The sequence below is a fragment of the Amphiura filiformis genome, chromosome 9 (assembly GCF_039555335.1).
Source record: "Amphiura filiformis chromosome 9, Afil_fr2py, whole genome shotgun sequence".
Taxonomy (NCBI): domain Eukaryota; kingdom Metazoa; phylum Echinodermata; class Ophiuroidea; order Amphilepidida; family Amphiuridae; genus Amphiura; species Amphiura filiformis.
The window spans coordinates 23,605,474-23,618,125 of record NC_092636.1 but is presented as its reverse complement, the minus strand read 5'-3'; positions in this window follow the sequence as shown (position 1 = coordinate 23,618,125).

The window sequence follows — 12,652 nt, the reverse complement described above, 5'->3', positions numbered from 1 at the left end:
GGAAAAAATAATTGCGTCCATCGTGCAGGCAGTGTTGCCGTCATATTGTCTGTTTTGTTTACGCTTTTGGCTGTTGCCACATTGAATAATGTAGTCCACCATCGTCTGCCTGGTTTATTTATTGGTCTGAGCATGATCAAGAGCTCTACAGAAATAGTATACCTTTAATTCCATGATAAATAAGCTTCGTATTTGTGTTCTACAACTGAAATCAGTTTTAAAATTTATAGTGCAGTCTATATGCATTTGTGACAAAATCCGATTTTGTTTAACTATAAAACGGCGTGTCATTATGTGGTGTAATCATTGGTGATGGTAATTTGGATGTAGGCCTGTTTTTTCGCTATCTACTGAAGATAACATGTAGGGCCTGTATGTGTACCGAAGATTTGGCATTTTTGTCGTCCAATTTAAAACGTATTTAATTGTTTATGAAGTCGTTTGGTATATTATAATACGCCACGTCTGTCTATCTGTCTGCCCGCCTATTTTCTCGGAGTAGGAGTCGCACGTTGCTTGGTGGGTGGGTGCATCTTGAGTCTTGACCCTAGTGAGCGATCGTTATTTATGACAGAGGGGGAATGGGAAAATTTAGGGGGGACACAAAATTTTTTGGGGTCTTTAGGGGAAACCTGAAATTTTTAGTTGAACCAGGAGGGGGATTGTTAAATTTTAAATGGAGACAATTGGGAAAACAAGGGGGAACGCGAAAATTTTGAGCGGATTTTTTTGTCGATATTTTTTCCAAAACGCCCATTCCCCCCCTGCCGTAAATAACGATTGACGACAGAACAATTTTGTTTTGATTAGTGGGTCAAGGTCACCCGAGGTCATCCAGGGGTCATCTGCAAGTTTGTTTTGGTTAGTGGGTCAAGGTCACCCAAGGTCATCCAGGTGCCATCTGAGGTTTAAACAGTAAAACTGTCATATGGGCACTGGGCAGGGGTGATGGGCATGAACATGATCATGCGCGGATTTAGAGGGGGGCACAGCCGGCCCGTGCCCCCCCTTTTGGCGGATCCCAAAAAATAAAATAAAAAAAGAAGAAAAGAAAGAGAAGAGAAGGAGGAAAAGAATTTAAAGAAAAGAGGAAAAGAAAAGAAAGGGAAAAAAGAAAAGAAAAGAAAGAAAAAAGAAAACGGCACAACGTAAAAAGAAAGAAAAAAATCTTCGGGCCTATAGCCTAATAAATCTGTAGTGAGTATCATACACCGGGTGGCACTCTCCAGGCGCGGATTCAGGGGCGGCGCCCTTCCTCCCCCTCTCCCAAAAAAAAAAAGAAAAGAGAGAAGAGAAGAGAAAGAGGAAAAAGGAGAAAAGAGAAGAGAAAGGAGAAGGGAAAAGTTAAATTGCACGTATAATTAGTAGGCCCATGCCAAATAAACCGCACAGTAGCTCACAGTCTGGTATATCAAAAGTAGGCCCTATATAGGCCTAATATAGGCCGGATTCTTTTAGGCAGTACTTGTTGATTTCTGATGGCCCGTCGATGATGCAGGGCCCGTCACATTTTGTCACCAAAGTTAGTATTAATACGGACTCCATGCTGACTTCGATCCATGCCGAATCTCCAAGTCTTATAGGCCTATTAAAGTGTCAGTGTAACATTTTACAAATTGAGTTCAGGCCCTGTTTTGTTTTAAAAGCAATGATATACTCTCGTATAGTGTAAAACAGATGCACCAAATGGCTTCAATTGGACCTTCATTTCATAAAATTTCCAAATTTCGGAGGGGGAACATCAGACACCCCCTGCCTGTATAAACAACTGCCCGTTTTCGCTTCTGTATTTCACACCCAGCACTCTGAATTTATACAATAACAGTGAAAAAAGGTGGCTTCAATTGGCCTGTCATTTCGCAAATGTTATATTTTCGGCTTTTTCAAACTCAAATTTTACACCATAATAGTGCCCAAATGGTCCACCAAATGGCTTCAATTAGGTTTTTATTTTGCAAATGTTTCTCATTTCTGAGGGGGCAGCCCCCTCAGACACCCCCATGTCGCGAAACGTTATGGGTACATATAAAGCAAATTTTACAAAAGAGGTCAAAACTTGTCCACGAATGGCTTCAACTGGGCCGTCTTTTTGCAAATTTTAGGCTTTTTCAAACTAAAATTTTACACCATAATGTTGACAAAATGGTCCACCAAATGGCTTCACTTGGGTCTTCATTTTCCAAAAGTTTCTCACTTCTGAGGGGGGTACATCCACCCTCAGACACCCCCCTGCGTCGCGCAAGCGCTCCGGGATGACCGCTTCGCGGCCATTTATTAATTTTTTTTATTTTCAGGAGTGTGCCCCCCCTTTCTCGAAATCCTGTATCCGCCCCTGAACATGATGAACGGTGGTCCTATAACCGATTTTTCCAAACGTTTGACTTGAATCATACTATCCTTGGTTGATCAAATTAAATCCCTCCAGTTGTCAGGCCCTCCAAGTTTGCTTCAGTAAAAACAAACCCCAGGCTGGCGATTTGAGAATCGGTGCAGAACCACTGTCATACGTCACGGAAGCCAAGGTCCTTGCATAGTATTTATTTTCAGGACAACCATAAGTGGGACATCCAGGTTAATAACATGCTTAAAAAGCCAATAAGAGGTTGTTTATGCTAAGGTCCCTTAAGGGATCCAAAATGAGCGTTTATTGCGTTTCGACAGTATTTTTGTGGGACATGAGAGCACCTCAGACCTATCGAATTGCATTCTGAATACGAAGCATGTCTTTCTGATATCAAATAATTTTCATTTTTTAAAATCACAATATAATACAAATTGTATGACAAATTATAAAAAATTGATATTTTTCAAATTGTTGATATATAACAGTCCTCGAAGTAAATTATATAAATCTAATGATATATTCTTAAAGTGTATGTAGCAGGGAGGAAAAGCCGACGGTCAATTGAAAATTGTGACCATTCATATTGAAGATATGGATTTTTTTTTCAAAATATCACCTAATTTTTTTTGGTCTTTTTTTTTTAAAAATCCATATCTTCAATACGAAAGGTTAAAATTTTCAATTGATCGTCGGCTTTTCATCCCACCTACATACACTTTAAATATAAATCATCAGATTTATAAAGTTTACTTCAAGTACTGTTAAATATCAAAATATCAATTTTTAATGATTTGCCATAAAATGTGTATTAAATTGCGAATTTCAAAAATCAAAATTATTGATATCAGAATGACATTCTTCGTATTCAGAATGCAATTCGATATGTCTGATGTGCTCTAATGTCCCAAAATAAATACTGTCCAAACGTTCATACCCCAGCCCTTAAGAGGTTTGACTTTAATAGTGAAGAGCTAAGTGTCATTTACAGTGGTTATGTTAGACCGATTCTTGAGTACGCCATTGTTGTCTGATCCTATAGGGTGGAACACGGTAGGTTTGCTCAAGGGCTGCCTAAAAATGAACGAACACAGTCGTTAATCCCTTCTACCAGACTTCAGAGGCATGGTCGATGGTCGCAATTTGCGTAACTCCCACAATTTTTTGATAGCATGTAAAACTACGCATGATGCAGTCATGTCTACAGTAGAATTCATCTCGACCTTTGCAGGACTTAACCCCATTAAAAGCTATTAAACCAAGATAACACTCATTGAAACAGCTCAACTGATTAAATCGGATCTTCTCTGGTTGTGCACAAGTGACTGTTTTCATGTGCGATATCGCAATAAAGCTGGTATTCATAGCTTCAGTTGGGTAACCGATTATAAAGGAAACGAAAGGAAACAATGTTATGTGTGGCTTTGTTCACGAAATCAGACAATGTCGTGCTTTTGTAAACCAGCATTCTTGAAAATGAGCAACATATAATGATTTTTGACTTAACACGGTTTAGAAATAATTTCTTCATATTTTTGGTGTTATCTGTCGTTTACATGTCCTTCCTAAAACACAAAAGTACGACCCTCTCCAAACACCTAAATTAGCTAAAAATTTAGGACATGTTACAAAACTTTATTTTCTAGAACCTATTTAGAATAATTTAAATGTAGCTTTTACCGTTTTTTGTGGCATCCTTCAGAAGTGAGCGGTCCGATACCAATATTTTCGGTCAAATCTCCATTCAAATAACACGGGGAGTTGGCTAGCTATGCCTTGCCCTCACTCATATTTTACAAAAGTACGACCATTTCTGAACATCTAACCTAGTTGTAATTTTAGGTCATGTTAGAGAAATATATTTGCTAGAAGTTTTGGAGAATAAATAAAATATTGGCTGGTTATTTTTCACACAGTGATGTTAACTAGGCAAGTGTCCATTCTCCCAACATACATCATTTGTAGGGGTCACGCGTCAATGGTGAGAGCACTGTGTATGGTCCTTTTCAAGAAAGGGTGACCACTGATGGCGCTATTTATCTTAAATCGTGTTTTCATCATTACAAGGGGTAGACACTGGTATAATGTGGCATTAAAACATCAGGAAAAGAGTAACAAAAATCAACGAAATTTTCAAAAATATTTTTATCATGATACGTTGGGAATAACTTATATTATTTGGAATTGAAAATATATGTAAAGATCTCCCTCAATTGGCACACAAATACACAGCTTTAAGAATAAACAATACCACAAAAAAACCAGAACTAATTTGGAAAAGAAACTGAAATCTATGTGAATTAAAGAGCTGGAAAAAGAGCTGGAAATATATGTACATATTCGTGTGATAGTTGTTAGTATTATCCAGGTCTAGAATTGAACATTATATAAAGATCTAAATTTATTTGGTGCTTTTGGGGAAAAAAATCAATATCTTCAATACGAAAGGTCAACATTTTCATATAATGGACGGCTTTTCATCCCAGCTACATACGCTTTAAGTACATACAATTTACCTCGAGGACTGTTAAATTTCAAAAATATCAATTTTAATAATTTGCCATACAATTTGTATTATATCGCGAATTTCAAAAAAAAAAAATCAAAATTATTTGAGGACATTCCTTGTATTCAAAATGCAATTCGATATGTCTGGTGTGCTCTCAGGTCCCACAAAAATATACATGTACTTGAAAGCGTCGCTATCCGAACCCTCTTAAAAGACGTCTAAAACACATTTCTTATCATATATCGTTCGTAGAGCGTGATTTTCCAAACCTCGTCTGATTTTATTCACTTGATGATCGTTGCACTTATGTTAAGGTGGTAGTAGACCCTTTGATAAATTTGTGACTATTTTTGCATTTTCTCAAAAATAATAACACACTGGTGTAAACAAAAGTTATGTAGGCCTATATTATAGGGGCAAAGAATCCAATTACTGCACTGGAATTTCAGTGACTCAAGACAAGCGGTACTTAATTTATGATAAGAAAAAAGGTACAGCTAGAATGTACCTCATTTCTATTATAACGAACCACTTGTCTTGAATCACTGAAATTTCAGTGAAGTAATTGAATTCCTTGCCCCTATAATATACATAACCTTTGTTACCAGTTTGTAGTTATTTTTTGAGGAAAGTGCAAAATTAGTCACAAATATATCAGGGGGTGTAGTACCACCTTAAAGCATTACTGATGTTTAAATCTGTAATGGCCTGGCGCCATGATCACTCTTCCAAATGTAAATGATCCTGTGTCATATATTGGGGTACCCAAAAAGGTGGTTTTGTTACATTTTGATGTGCAGCTTGGACTTCAAAACAGTGTCGCCTGAGTATTCTTTCACTTAGAAGATTCAATTGGGTCTTAAATTGAGGCTAATTTATTCTATATAATTCATGTTTTTATCCTGTTTTAAAATACTTTTGGCATGAAATGTGCCAAGGGTGGTTGAGGATTAGGAGGAGGAGGATTAGGAGGAGGGATTCGGATCGTAACTTTGATCTAAAACACCCATTAAAAATTTGAATCTAGTAAAAAAATGTCCAATGAACTCCTAGACATCTAAACCAAGTAACTAAATACAGAAGGTCATTTAAAAGACTAATATTTACTCAGAATGATTGTAAATGTAGAAAAAAGAGGTGGGGTTAAATCCCACCTACTTTGTGATTGTTTTTGCCCGCACTCTCTCATTTTTTAACAGATTTCCATAAAAAAAAAGGTGTCAAAATGCTCAGGAGGATGAACCACTTCAAATGAGACGTGTAGGTAAAATGTTTGAAACATTTCATTTTTTTACTATGTAACACAAAGATACCCCAGGTTGTGACACAGGACCAAATATGTATCTGATATTAATCCTGACATTAATACGAGACAAGCTACAGTTGCTCTAATGGAAATGATACTGAATATTTGAAACCTTTTTTACTGCAGCGGTGTTGAGGTATGGAATAAGATGCAGGGCCCCGTGTAAGCAGTATTTTTGTTGATCTGGGGGTAAATATGATGTAATAAATAAAATGTTCCGAGTCATTGTCATGGTTACAGCTGTTGAGAGTCCTGGATTTGAAATTCTCTATAAGTCTCTATCAGTTAAGGGCTCTGGTATGAGCAGTATGATTTGGACAGTATTTTTTGTGGGGCATGAAAGCACATCAGACATGTCGAATTGCATTCTGAATACGAAGACTGTCCAATTTTTATTTTTTTATTATTATTTTTTGAAATTCGCGATATAATACAAATTTTATGACAAATTATTCAAAATCGATATTTTTAAAATTTTTGATATATAACAAGTAGGTGGCTTAAGTTAGTCAACCTAGCCGTCATCATCTACATGTTACCGCAATGAACTTATCTGGCACAGTGGTTCTGGGGGGTCTTTCTCGGTATTTTGGGGGCCCCTCATATGTGGTAGCAGGAGAAGAGGCGAACGATGTGTTTCCAGATTACAGCCAAGTAAGCATCACAGCTACAAAACTACTAAGTTGATTATTGTGTCAAATTGGGTCTTGATCATTGAGAGACGTATATCATAGTAGTTTAAAAGGTCAGGGCAAGTAGGCCTATATGGGTAACGGGTGTTGGGTAATTAGAGATAGTCACAAGAACCACCCAACCCGAGAACCGCGAAATCTAGTTGAATATAAATAACTAAACTACGCTTAAAGTAAGTACAAGTCTATACAGTTATTCAAGAACAACTACAAATCAAACATCTTAATACTAATTACGGCGTGTCCGTCCGTCCGTCCGTCCGTCCGTCCGTCCCTCTGTCCGCGCGCTATCGCGTTCGCGTCCGCGAGTTTCGCGTTCACGCGGTGCACTATCGCGTGCTCGCGGTGCGCTATCGCGGAGTATCAACGGGAGTGTGCGCGGAGTACAGTGCGCGCATCGGAAAAGCATTACAGTATAGGCCTTATTTTCAACACATATTTCAATGGTTAACATAAAAATTATCCGTTGTGGTAAGGCCTATAACCGTTTTTGCGTTCACGTTTCTCACGATTGATTTCATTACTTGAGTAACGGCCTATATCCACGTCCAGATACTAATTTCGGTTTCTCTAAATGTGGTAACAGGGCAGGGCTTGGAAGAGGCGAATGATGGGTTTCCAGATTATGGGTAGGCCTACCGAACTGCCGAAGTACAGTAAGCATCACATAAAACAAACAGAGTTGATTAAGTTGTGTCAAGTTGGGTCTTGATCATTGAGAGACGCATTTCATAGTAGTTTAAAAAGTCAGGGCAGGTATATGGGTAACGGGTTTGGGTAATTAGAACTTGGCCTATCACGAGAAGCGCACGACCCGAGAACCGCGAAATTAGTTGAATATAACCTTATACTACTCTTGGTGTAAGTACTAGTGTTCAGTCTACAATTCACATACCTTGCCATCATGTGGCACCTTTAAAATAGCTTAAAATGCCTGTCGGCAACATCACATAAAGAAATGAGCTAAGAACATCATGCAGTCATACACCACTCCCTAACGTCACTACCGGACAATATAGTCACTCACACCACTGGCCAAGTAGGGCAAACTCCGACCCAAGCCCAAACATATGAAATATGACTAGTTAATCCCCCCAGTCTAACTTACGAACAGAGGCCTAATCCTAATCCTAAACCCTCCTAGCCTAAGACCTAAAGGCTGGGTGAGATGCCCCTTAAACTATGACCATATCCCCTCTAACATTCGAGCCGGTACACCCATCGTGACCAGGCCTTCCAAGTTCCATCGAGTACCCGGTAGCTGCAACAAGTAGGTGGCTTAAGTTAGTCAACCTAGCCATCATCATCTACATGTTGCCGCAATGAACTTATCTGGCACAGCGGTTCTGGGGGGTCTTTGTCGGTACTGACAAACGTTCACCGACTCGATCGGAGTGAGCATATAGAGAGGCGGATGTGGAGGCACAGCGGGATGATGTTTCGCTACTGATGCACTAGCTCGGTTTGTAAAATCACATTACTGTAGAAATTTAGAACACATCGACTCTATAAAGGTGTGCAACTTTAAGAACAACATCAAATCAAACATTGAATCTTACTATAAATAGGGGAATGTTGTATGTATCTATCTATCTATCTATGTATGTATCATGTACAAAGGCTCCGTCAGTTTCGATCCAAATGGCGCCAAATTCATACGGGACATTGAACCATATACCGAGACGGTTATGCGAAAATTTGGTTGGAAACGGTCAAGAATTGGCTGCAAAAACAGTGAAAATATTGGTAAAAATGGGGCTTTTGTTATGAAAATCGGTTACCAGCCTACGCGTCACTGCAGCTGGCCGGCAGTGCGTCGGCGCCGCGTGCGTAATGCGCACTACGCCAATGCACGCGTAAACGGCGCAGAGCCACGCGACTTGCGAGCCAGAGACCAGTGGACATGATAATACGGAAAGAAGGAAAAATAAAGGACAAAAAGGTACATGGACGGGTCACTCACGGGATTATGATAACGGGTGAAAGTAACTAAATGAAACGGGAACGAAACAAAGAAGGAAAGAAACTAATCAGGAAATGTAAGAAAAAAGGAAGCTAAAAAAAAGAGAAGAGAATTAAATAAAAACATGGAAACGGGAAATCACAAGCAGCAAATAAAAAAAGAAGCTAAAAGTGAAATGTAAGAAAGAATAGATTTAGAAAATAATGGGAACGGGGTTAAATAAATAAAGCTGAGCAGAAGAAACTAAAAAAGAAAATGTAAGAGACAGATTTAGATAAATAAAATGTACCTTTTTAATGATTCTACCTGTTCAGAAATTCTTCCTGTTATAGTGAACGCCCCCATTTACTCATCTAGAGGGGACCCGCGCGAAGCGCGGGTATCCCGCTAGTATAAATAACTAAACTACGCTTAAAGTAAGTACAAGTCTACAGTCTACAATTCAAGAACAACTACAAATCAAACATTGAATATAACCTTATACTATTCTTGATGTAATCACTAGTCTTCAGTCTACAATTCACATACCTTGCCATCATGTGGCAACTTTAAAATAGCTTAAAATGCCTGTCGGCAACATCACTTAAAGAAATGAGCTAAGAACATCATGCAGTCATACACCACTCCCTAACGTCACTACCGGACAATATAGTCACTCACACCACTGGCCAAGTAGGGCAAACTCCGACCCAAGCCCAAACATATGAAATATGACTAGTTAATCCCCAGTCTAACTTACGAACAGAGGCCTAATCCTAATCCTAAACCCTCCTAGCCTAAGTCCTAAAGGCTGGGTGAGATGCCCCTTAAACTATGACCATATCCCCTCTAACATTCGAGCCGGTTTCACCCATCGTGACCAGGCCTTCAAAGTTCTATCGAGTACCCGGTAGCTGCAACAAGCAGGTGGCTTAAGTTAGTCAACCTAGCCGTCATCATCTACATGTTGCCGCAATGAACTTATCTGGCACAGCGGTTCTGGGGGTCTTTGTCGGTACTGACAAACGTTCACCGACTCGATCGGAGTGAGCATATAGAGAGGCGGATGTGGAGGCACAGCGGGATGATGTTTCGCTACTGATGCACTAGCTCGGTTTGTAAAATCACATTGCTATAGAAATTTAGAACACATCGACTCTATAAAGGTGTGCAACTTTAAGAAAATATCAAATCAAACATTCAATATAAATAACTAAACTACGCTTAAAGTAAGTACAAGTCTACAGTCTACATTTGAAGAACAACTACAAATCAAACATTGAATATAACCTTATACTACTCTTGATGTAAGTACTAGTCTTCAGTCTACAATTCACATACCTTGCCATCATGTGGCAACTTTAAAATAACTTAAAATGCCTGTCGGCAACATCACTTAAAGAAATGAGCTAAGAACATCATGCAGTCATACACCACTCCCTAACGTCACTACCGGACAATATAGTCACTCACACCACTGGCCAAGTAGGGCAAACTCCGACCCAAGCCCAAACATATGAAATATGACTAGTTAATCCCCCCAGTCTAACTTACGAACAGAGGCCTAATCCTAAACCCTCCTAGCCTAAGACCTAAAGGCTGGGTGAGATGCCCTTAAACTATGACCATATCCCTCTAACATTCGAGCCGGTTTCACCCATCGTGACCAGGCCTTCAAAGTTCCATCGAGTACCCGGTAGCTGCAACAAGTAGGTGGCTTAAGTTAGTCAACCTAGCCGTCATCATCTACATGTTGCCGCAATGAACTTATCTGGCACAGCGGTTCTGGGGGTCTTTGTCGGTACTGACAAACGTTCACCGACTCGATCGGAGTGAGCATATAGAGAGGCGGATGTGGAGGCACAGCAGGATGATGTTTCGCTACTGATGCACTAGCTCGGTTTGTAAAATCACATTGCTATAGAAATTTAGAACACATCGACTCTATAAAGGTGTGCAACTTTAAGAACAACATCAAATCAAACATTGAATATAAATAACTAAACTACGCTTAAAGTAAGTACAAGTCTACAGTCTACAATTCAAGAACAACTAAAAATCAAACATTGAATATAACCTTATACTACTCTTGATGTAAGTACTAGTCTTCAGTCTACAATTCACATACCTTGCCATCATGTGGCAACTTTAAAACAGCTTAAAATGCCTGTCGGCAACATCACTTAAAGAAATGAGCTAAGAACATCATGCAGTCATACACCACTCCCTAACGTCACTACCGGACAATATAGTCACTCACACCACTGGCCAAGTAGGTCAAACTCCGACCCAAGCCCAAACACATGAAATATGACTAGTTAATCCCCCAGTCTAACTTACGAACAGAGGCCTAATCCTAAACCCTCCAAGCCTAAGACCTAAAGGCTGGGTGAGATGCCCTAAACTATAACCATATCCCTCTAACATTCGAGCCGGTACACCCATCGTGACCAGGCCTTCAAAGTTCCATCGAGTACCCGGTAGCTGCAACAAGGAGGTGGCTTAAGTTAGTCAACCTAGCCGTCATCATCGACATGTTGCCGCAATGAACTTATCTGGCACAGCGGTTCTGGGGGTCTTTGTCGGTACTGACAAACGTTCACCGACTCGATCGGAGTGAGCATATAGAGAGGCGGATGTGGAGGCACAGCGGATGATGTTTCGCTACTGATGCACTAGCTCGGTTTGTAAAATCACATTGCTATAGAAGTTTAGAACACATCGACTCTATAAAGGTGTGCATCTTTAAGAAAACATCAAATCAAACATTCAATATAAATAACTAAACTATGCTTAAAGTAAGTACAAGTCTACAGTCTACATTTGAAGAACAACTACAAATCAAACATTGAATATAACCTTATACTACTCTTGATGTAAGTACAAGTCTTCAGTCTACAATTCACATACCTTGCCATCATGTGGCAACTTTAAAATAGCTTAAAATGCCTGTCGGCAACACTTAAAGAAATGAGCTAAGAACATCATGCAGTCATGCACCACTCCCTAACGTCACTACCGGACAATATAGTCACTCACACCACTGGCCAAGTAGGGCAAACTCCGACCCAAGCCCAAACATATGAAATATGACTAGTTAATCCCCCCAGTCTAACTTACGAACAGAGGCCTAATCCTAAACCCTCCTAGCCTAAGACCTAAAGGCTGGGTGAGATGCCCCTTAAACTATGACCATATCCCCTCTAACATTCGAGCCGGTTTCACCCATCGTGACCAGGCCTTCAAAGTTCCATCGAGTACCCGGTAGTTGCAACAAGTAGGTGGCTTAAGTTAGTCAACCTAGCCGTCATCATCTACATGTTGCCGCAATGAACTTATCTGGCACAGCGGTTCTGGGGGGTCTTTGTCGGTACTGACAAACGTTCACCGACTCGATCGGAGTGAGCATATAGAGAGGCGGATGTGGAGGCACAGCGGGATGATGTTTCGCTACTGATGCACTAGCTCGGTTTGTAAAATCACATTACTGTAGAAATTTAGAACACATCGACTCTATAACGGTTTGCAACTTTAAGAACAACATCAAATCAGACATTAAATATAAGTAACTAAACTACGCTTAAAGTAAGTACAAGTCTACAGTCTACAATTCATGAACAACTACAAATCAAACATTGAATATAACCTTATACTACTCTTGATGTAAGTACTAGTCTTCAGTCTACAATTCACATACCTTGCCATCATGTGGCAACTTTAAAATAACTTAAAATGCCTGTCGGCAACATCACTTAAAGAAATGAGCTAAGAACATCATGCAGTCATACACCACTCCCTAACGTCACTACCGGACAATATAGTCACTCACACCACTGGCCAAGTAGGTCAAACTCCGACCCAA